The sequence below is a fragment of the Arachis ipaensis genome, chromosome B01 (genome assembly GCF_000816755.2).
Source record: "Arachis ipaensis cultivar K30076 chromosome B01, Araip1.1, whole genome shotgun sequence".
Lineage (NCBI taxonomy): Eukaryota > Viridiplantae > Streptophyta > Magnoliopsida > Fabales > Fabaceae > Arachis > Arachis ipaensis.
In genome coordinates this window covers 92,279,908-92,286,798 of record NC_029785.2, presented here as the reverse complement: position 1 = coordinate 92,286,798, position 6,891 = coordinate 92,279,908, and the positions used below count along the sequence as shown (strand labels likewise).

General features: G+C 29.1%; 1 long non-coding RNA gene across 3 annotated transcripts; it reads right to left on the bottom strand.

Annotated features, from left to right (window-relative positions):
- On the bottom strand, nt 2,100–4,922 carry LOC107632008. Of its 3 annotated transcripts, XR_002362206.1 has the most exons (3): nt 4,792–4,920; nt 3,569–3,879; nt 2,100–2,213 (listed from the first exon to the last, which is right to left on the bottom strand). It is a non-coding gene; the product is annotated as an uncharacterized LOC107632008 (long non-coding RNA). The 3 variants fall into 3 exon arrangements; XR_002362205.1 differs by having other exon boundaries at nt 2,100–3,870; nt 4,792–4,922; XR_002362204.1 differs by having other exon boundaries at nt 2,100–3,879.

Genomic DNA, 6,891 nt, shown 5'->3' with positions numbered 1-6,891 from the left:
TAATATTAGGACATGTTAATTTTAAATTCTTTAGACATTTATAAAATTACTTATATATCATTTAATTACTGATATATTAATCATATTCTTCATATTGACAACAAGTACCAAAAAAAGCACATTCAATTAAAATATAACACTACTTTTTTGACAATTATATATTTTATCAATTATCTCTTGTCTGAGTTAGTTGCTAATAAGATATTGGACTGAAAGAATACATAAAACAGTGGAAGCTAATTTAGATGGCAAACCTTGCCAGCTAATAACAATGAACACTCAATGGGGCTTCTGGCAATCAATTGGAAGGACAAAGCACTCTTTATAATAAAAAATCAATTTGGTTTTTGTTCTTTAAAGCCTTGTTTGGTTTTAAAGACATTGATATAGGGATATGGATACGCTAATATATGTTTATTGTTTGTTTGTTGAGACATAAATTTTGAATGGATATTTTAGTATATAAATACATATAACATATATATATTTAGTGTTTTTTTAAAATGCTAAGATAACAGAGATATAATCACTATAAAAAAAGAGAGCTATTTTAATATGGTTTTTTTTAATAGCTATAGTTAAGTATAAAAATTAATATATATTTTTGACAAATATCACAAATGTCAAATTTTTTATGTTTTTTTGATGAATAATTTTATTGTAGAAAATTACTCCTCAATTTTGACACTCATTTGTTTAACTTACTCTATTATTCCTTTTTTTTGTTGAGTTCCGTCAATTTTGGCATCACACTGCTCTCAGTTTAGGATCATACTACTCATTCTTCATCCTCAAAATCTCAGTTTATTCTTCAGTTTCAAGATTTCATCTCATTCTTTGTTAAAAATTTTTGTTGAGAATTTTTTATGGTCAATAAATGTCAAAATAAATAGTATTTTTGACGGTTAATAAGTATCACAAAAAATATATTCTCAAATTTTTCTAACAAATTATTTTTGACGGCCAATATTTATCAAAATAAGATTTAAACTTTTTTTTACAATTACTTATATGTTAAAAATACTATTTTTGACAAAACTTTTATTAACATATTTTCATAGTTAAAATAGTGTCAAATTTTACACAATATATATACACTAATAATTTGTGTCTATGTCTTTAATGTTTTTCACTACAAGAAATATCGTTAAAATCGACGGCCAAATCGACGGCTTAGCCGTCGATAATATTAAAATTCGACGGCAAAATAGACGGCGGAGGTGGTCGCTATTAAGCTTGTCGATTTTTTAAAATGCTAATAAAATCAACGGCTTGCCTAGCCGTCGATAATAATTTAATAAAATCGACTGCTCTTCTGTCTGTAATATGAGTGTGAGGATTTTACGTTCTTACTAAAATCGACGACATTGCCGTCGATATTATTATATAAAATCGACGCCATTTCCGTCAATATTTGATTCAATAAAATTGACAACATTTTCGTCGATAATATGCTTACTAAAATCGACAAACCAGCTGTCGATATTTGATCCAATAAAACCGACACAGTTTCTGTCGATTTTTGTCTATAATATGCTTATTAAAATCAACAGACAGGGCGTCAATATTTGATCCAATAAAATCGACACAGTTGCCGTCGATTTTATTATTTAAATACCGACAAATTCTTTGTCTATATTTAATTTTTCTTGTCTATTTTAAAATTAAAAAGCGACAATCATTCCGTCGATTTTAATAGATATGTTTTAATTATTTTTTCTATTTGAAAAATAGTAAACAATTAATGCAAATAAATATAGAAATAAAATTTATATAGAGTATAAATAACAAAACAAATAAACTTTTAAATATAAAAATAAAATTTATACTAAATATTAGATAATGAGTTTACAAACTTATCAAAATAATAAATAATTCTCTAACATAAAAGACTCTAGACAAAATAAATAACTAAACTTAGACTTATATTCGTTAAAATTGCAATCCACTAATAATACAAAATATTCAACCACTATCTAATACAAAATACTAAGTTTCTTTTTTATTTTTTTTTAAAGAAAATGATGTCACACATATTATTATATTATATATTCTACAAGTATAAATAATAACCTAGAAGATCAGTGGTTGAAACATTATTGGCAGGTGTAACATGGGTTATTGTTGCTACCGTTATTGGTTCTTGTACAAGAAAATTTGTGATATCTTTGCTTGTTGAACCCTGCAGAATTGAGTGTGCTTCTACGAAGTTTCTGGACAATAAGACACTTATCTCACCACTTTTTTATTAAAATTATATATTTACAAAGATAAATTATACAATAATGATCATAGATAAATTATATATTAAGTAAAATTGATGATGACTTAAAGCCATGTACTAAGCAATTTATTAGAACAGAGGCATAAGCTTTGAATTCAATATCTTCAAATAAAGAGATTAAACAAATACTTTAATTTATGGTTGCTTATCCTAGTACAAACAAAAACAAAATATACAACTCTTTTAAGAAAAAAATTCACTCAAAGCATGAAATTTTTAATGAAACTTAAGATATTTGACTAAAATAAGGAATAAGACTAGCACACCATTCAGAATTAGCAAACTTAGAATAATAGTAGACTAATACACCAATCAATTGACAAGTAAACAATACATATAATTCATGCAAGAGTCCTCTGAGGCCATGAAAGATTCTCTAGTACAAATAGTAGAAGACAATAGCTTATGATACTCATTTATATATATACATCTACATGGTATGGACAAGGGATTATAATTGATGAACCATGACCTTCAAAACTCATATTCCAATACGAAAATGTAATCAGTGTTCTTCTATTTCAACTTATGAGTCTCACGCAACATTTTCTCAATAGAACGCAAAGATGAATCCATGCTTGTGAGTTGGCTTTGCGTGTATGCAATCCACTCATCTACCATGGATCCAATCTACTCTCAATAAAAGCACCAATTAAATAAGTAACTACACTGCAAACAATTATCAAATCAATAAAGGGAATAAGAATGTATAGGTTAGAGTAAGAAGCAATGAAACAGTGAAAACAGCCCTGAACACAGGGAGCCCTGCACTAAGAATTCATAAGCATTATCAATGGTTATCTTTCATCCACTAGCAATTCCCTTTTAACAACCCATTTTTTCCAATCCGTTGCAAATAACTATGAGTTAGCACTGGCTAAATATCATTTGTGACGCACAACACTTACACTCTATAAGCATTTTTATTTTAACAATAACATGTATGTTATTTATATTTATAAGCAGTATCTTAAATAATAATGTAATGCAATGTCTACAATAATGTAACAATATCATCTTGAATAATGTAAAGACTGCAAAATCATTATGCTGGTTATCTCAGCTACCTAGATTTCATAATTTTTCAACCATATCATATCAATTCATATGACATTGCTTGGTGTCCAATTAATGCAATAACTAAGAAGGATCAAAGACAGAACTTCAATAGATTGCGGAAAGCGGATATTGCCCAGCAAGTGATTGTGATATAAATCATTAGACAAATTAAAGCATGGAATATTTGAACTTAAGGAGTAAAAAATGAAACACAAAATAAATTACCTGTTCCCAGTTTTTCTTAACCACTGTTAAAGCAGAGTCATATGACTGTTGCCTCTCCTTCATTTGAGAAAATTTATTCTCAAGAGCTGTATGCTCTACTTCTGCGTTTCTAATTTCTGCATAAGCTTTTAATTTTGAAACTGAAGTACAACAATATCAAGCTGTAATAAGAGAGCCATAAGTTCAATTAGAATCACCCATGCAGGTTATTACCTTAGTTCTTCCCATATGCTAGTGCTTCCAAGAGCCACAGTCAGGCCGAGAAGCGGCGCAGGGACCGGATCAATGCACAGCTTACAAGTCTAAGGAAACTAATTCCAAAAACTGATAAGGTACAATAGCTCATTTTAATTTTAATGTGTCTTAAATACTATAAGGTATTGCTATTTGAAACAGGGCATAGTTAATTTGAATGATACCATGAAAATATAAACATAATTAATGAATTTGTGAAGTTTCTGATTAAGAATATGTATATAGAAGGTGATTTAAACAATGTCGGATTATAAAAATTTATAGATATGATTTATAATATATGAATTTTCAATTCAAGTGTAACAAATTGATCTTGCAGATGGACAAGGGGACAAGGCTTATGTCTTTTGAAATCATGTCTTTTGTCTTAAAGCAAAACAAATTAGCCACTAAATGTTCAAACACTTTTGAGGCTGAATCAAGTTGCCAACACTGAATAGTGAATAATGTGTCACCTACCATGACCACTTGGTATCATGAATGAATGGTCATTGTTTGCAAATATGATAGGAATCTAAGAGTTTGGTTGCTAAATCAATAAGCATACACTTGCATTTCCAAAACAGGATAAGAGCTTTTTGTGGTAGTAATTGAACAAGGTACCTTAGTACTTATATCAAGACATAATAAATCTTAAAAACCATTCGATTGTTATTGGAAAGAGTTGGATTTAGAATCCAAACTAAAGTTTGAATTAAGTTTTTACTACTTCCATCAGCTGTTAAGTGTTATTAAAATACAATCCAAAAATAACAAAGAGTGAACAGAGCAAGTAACTAACAAATGCAAGCACAAATGACTAGAAATATAATATGCATCCAAACGAAGAATAAATGATTTGCTATCTGTACTTGTTATACTTGTTATCAATTTTTACTCTTTTGAGAATAGACATATGCTGACTCCACATTCTCTTAAAGCAAATTAAAGGCCCAACCCCAATGCCTATAATATATATAGTAACTCACCCTGCATGTACTTCAAGGTCCCATTAACTTTGCTTTCTATCTTCTTCTTCTTCTATACCATTGCTTCTCATTACTTATTAATTAAACAAGCCCAATATGAGGCACTCTCATTATATTTTAGCATTTTTCTTCACTTTAATTCTTACAACTCAAGCAAGACACCATCAGCTAAAGGGAGAGAAATCAACCTGAAAGTAGTAGCTAGCAAGAGGTTTTTATATTATATACTTTTCTATTCTGCCGAAAGTAGTAGTTGTAGTGTAGTGTGCTGTGTGGCAAAATAAGCTTTCATAAGAGATTATGTAGCATATTAGTTAATGTCAAAATAATAAGAATTATAATGATATAATAATTACTCATGCTCAAATTATAAAAAAGACTAATATAATTACTTTAGATCCAATAAGAGATCAGTGTGAAGAAGGATATTAGGTACTAGAGATCAAGGAAAGAAATTGAGTTGTAATATGCAAAATGAAAGTAGAGGTGAATCTGCTATCAAAGAGAAAATCATAATAACATTGATTATGAATTGAATTCTTAGTTACGATAGAAAGAAAGAGTTCAGCTAATTATAGTAATGACTAACTATACATAACTAACTTAATATAAAGTTGTTATCACTAACTAAAGGTAGCTACAAACAAAATTGATGAATGGAGGGTTTTTGGATTTTAATTCTTAGTCTTAAAACTGTAATTGTAATTGTAATTATATATCATGCATCTCATGCTTAGCTTATTCAAACCAAGCAATAAATAAAGCATATTTCATCAATCATGATGATGTCTTCATCAGCAGCAGCTCCTTCCAGTTACCGAAACCCTAATTCAATTCCAGCAGTAGTGAAGAGAAAGCGAAGTCAACCAAGAAGACCAGGCAAGAAATTAAAGAATACCTAGCTTGAAATCTGTTATTATATATGTGAATTGATGAATTGAAGCATGCAGATCCAGAGGCAGAAGTAATAGCTCTATCGCTAAAGTTGCTAATGGCGAAGAACTGTTTCGTGTGCGAGATATGCAAGAAAGGAGGGACCAGATCCTACAGTTGCACCGGCGAGGGGCAGTGGAAGCTTCGGCAGAGGGAGAAGGAGGTGTTGGTGGTGGGCACGGGTTGAACAAGGGAATTTGGGGGAGTTTGCGTCTCTGAACTTTAGACACGGGAGTGGACGCGGGAACATGTATTTTTAGTGATAAAAATCGACGGCTAATTTGTCGATTTTAATTTAAAAAAAACAACATATATAGCGTCTATTTTATAGATTAAATTTACACCATCCATTCCATTTTAGAGAATAATCTAAACCGTTTAAATTTATCGACAGCAACATTGTCGATATTTAAAATAATAAAATAGACGACATACTCGTCGATTTTAATTTAAAAAAAAATAACACATCTAGCGTCTCTTTTATAGATTAAATTTACACCGTTCCATTTTGGAAAGCAATCAAGACCGTTCACATTTATCGACGGCAACGTTGTCGATATTTTAAATAATAAAATAGATGCTATATTCGTCGATTTTATTTTCGACTTCTGGTGCATCAATGATATGACGATAATAGAAAAAAAAATTAATACATCATAAAAATATCGACGACCAAGCTGTCGATTTTAATATTTAATTTTTTTATTATAATTTTTAGTAATATCGACAGCAAGCCATCGATAATTATCGACGGCAGAAATAACCGTCGATTTTTGGCGTCGAAAAAAACGCTTTTTCTTGTAGTGTTTGTTTTTTTATCTCTATTTCAAGAAAGACATAAACTAAACGCTAACTAACGGTTTGAGACAGTTTGAAACAATACAACTCCTCCATCATTTTTACAATGAATTCATAATGAAAATTGTTTAGGTGGGATACGTAGATGATGAATTAATACATTAAATATCATATTGTTATTGTCAAATTAATTAGAGACTTAATTATTTTTAAATTCAAATTAGTTAGGAGCTTATTTTTTCTTACTTATTGAGATAAAACAATATTTTTTTATGTCAAACTGATTAAGAATTTATTTGTTAAAAAATTATTTATCTTAAAAAAATTAATGCAATTTTTAAAATTATTTTTTATTGATATATTATTTAT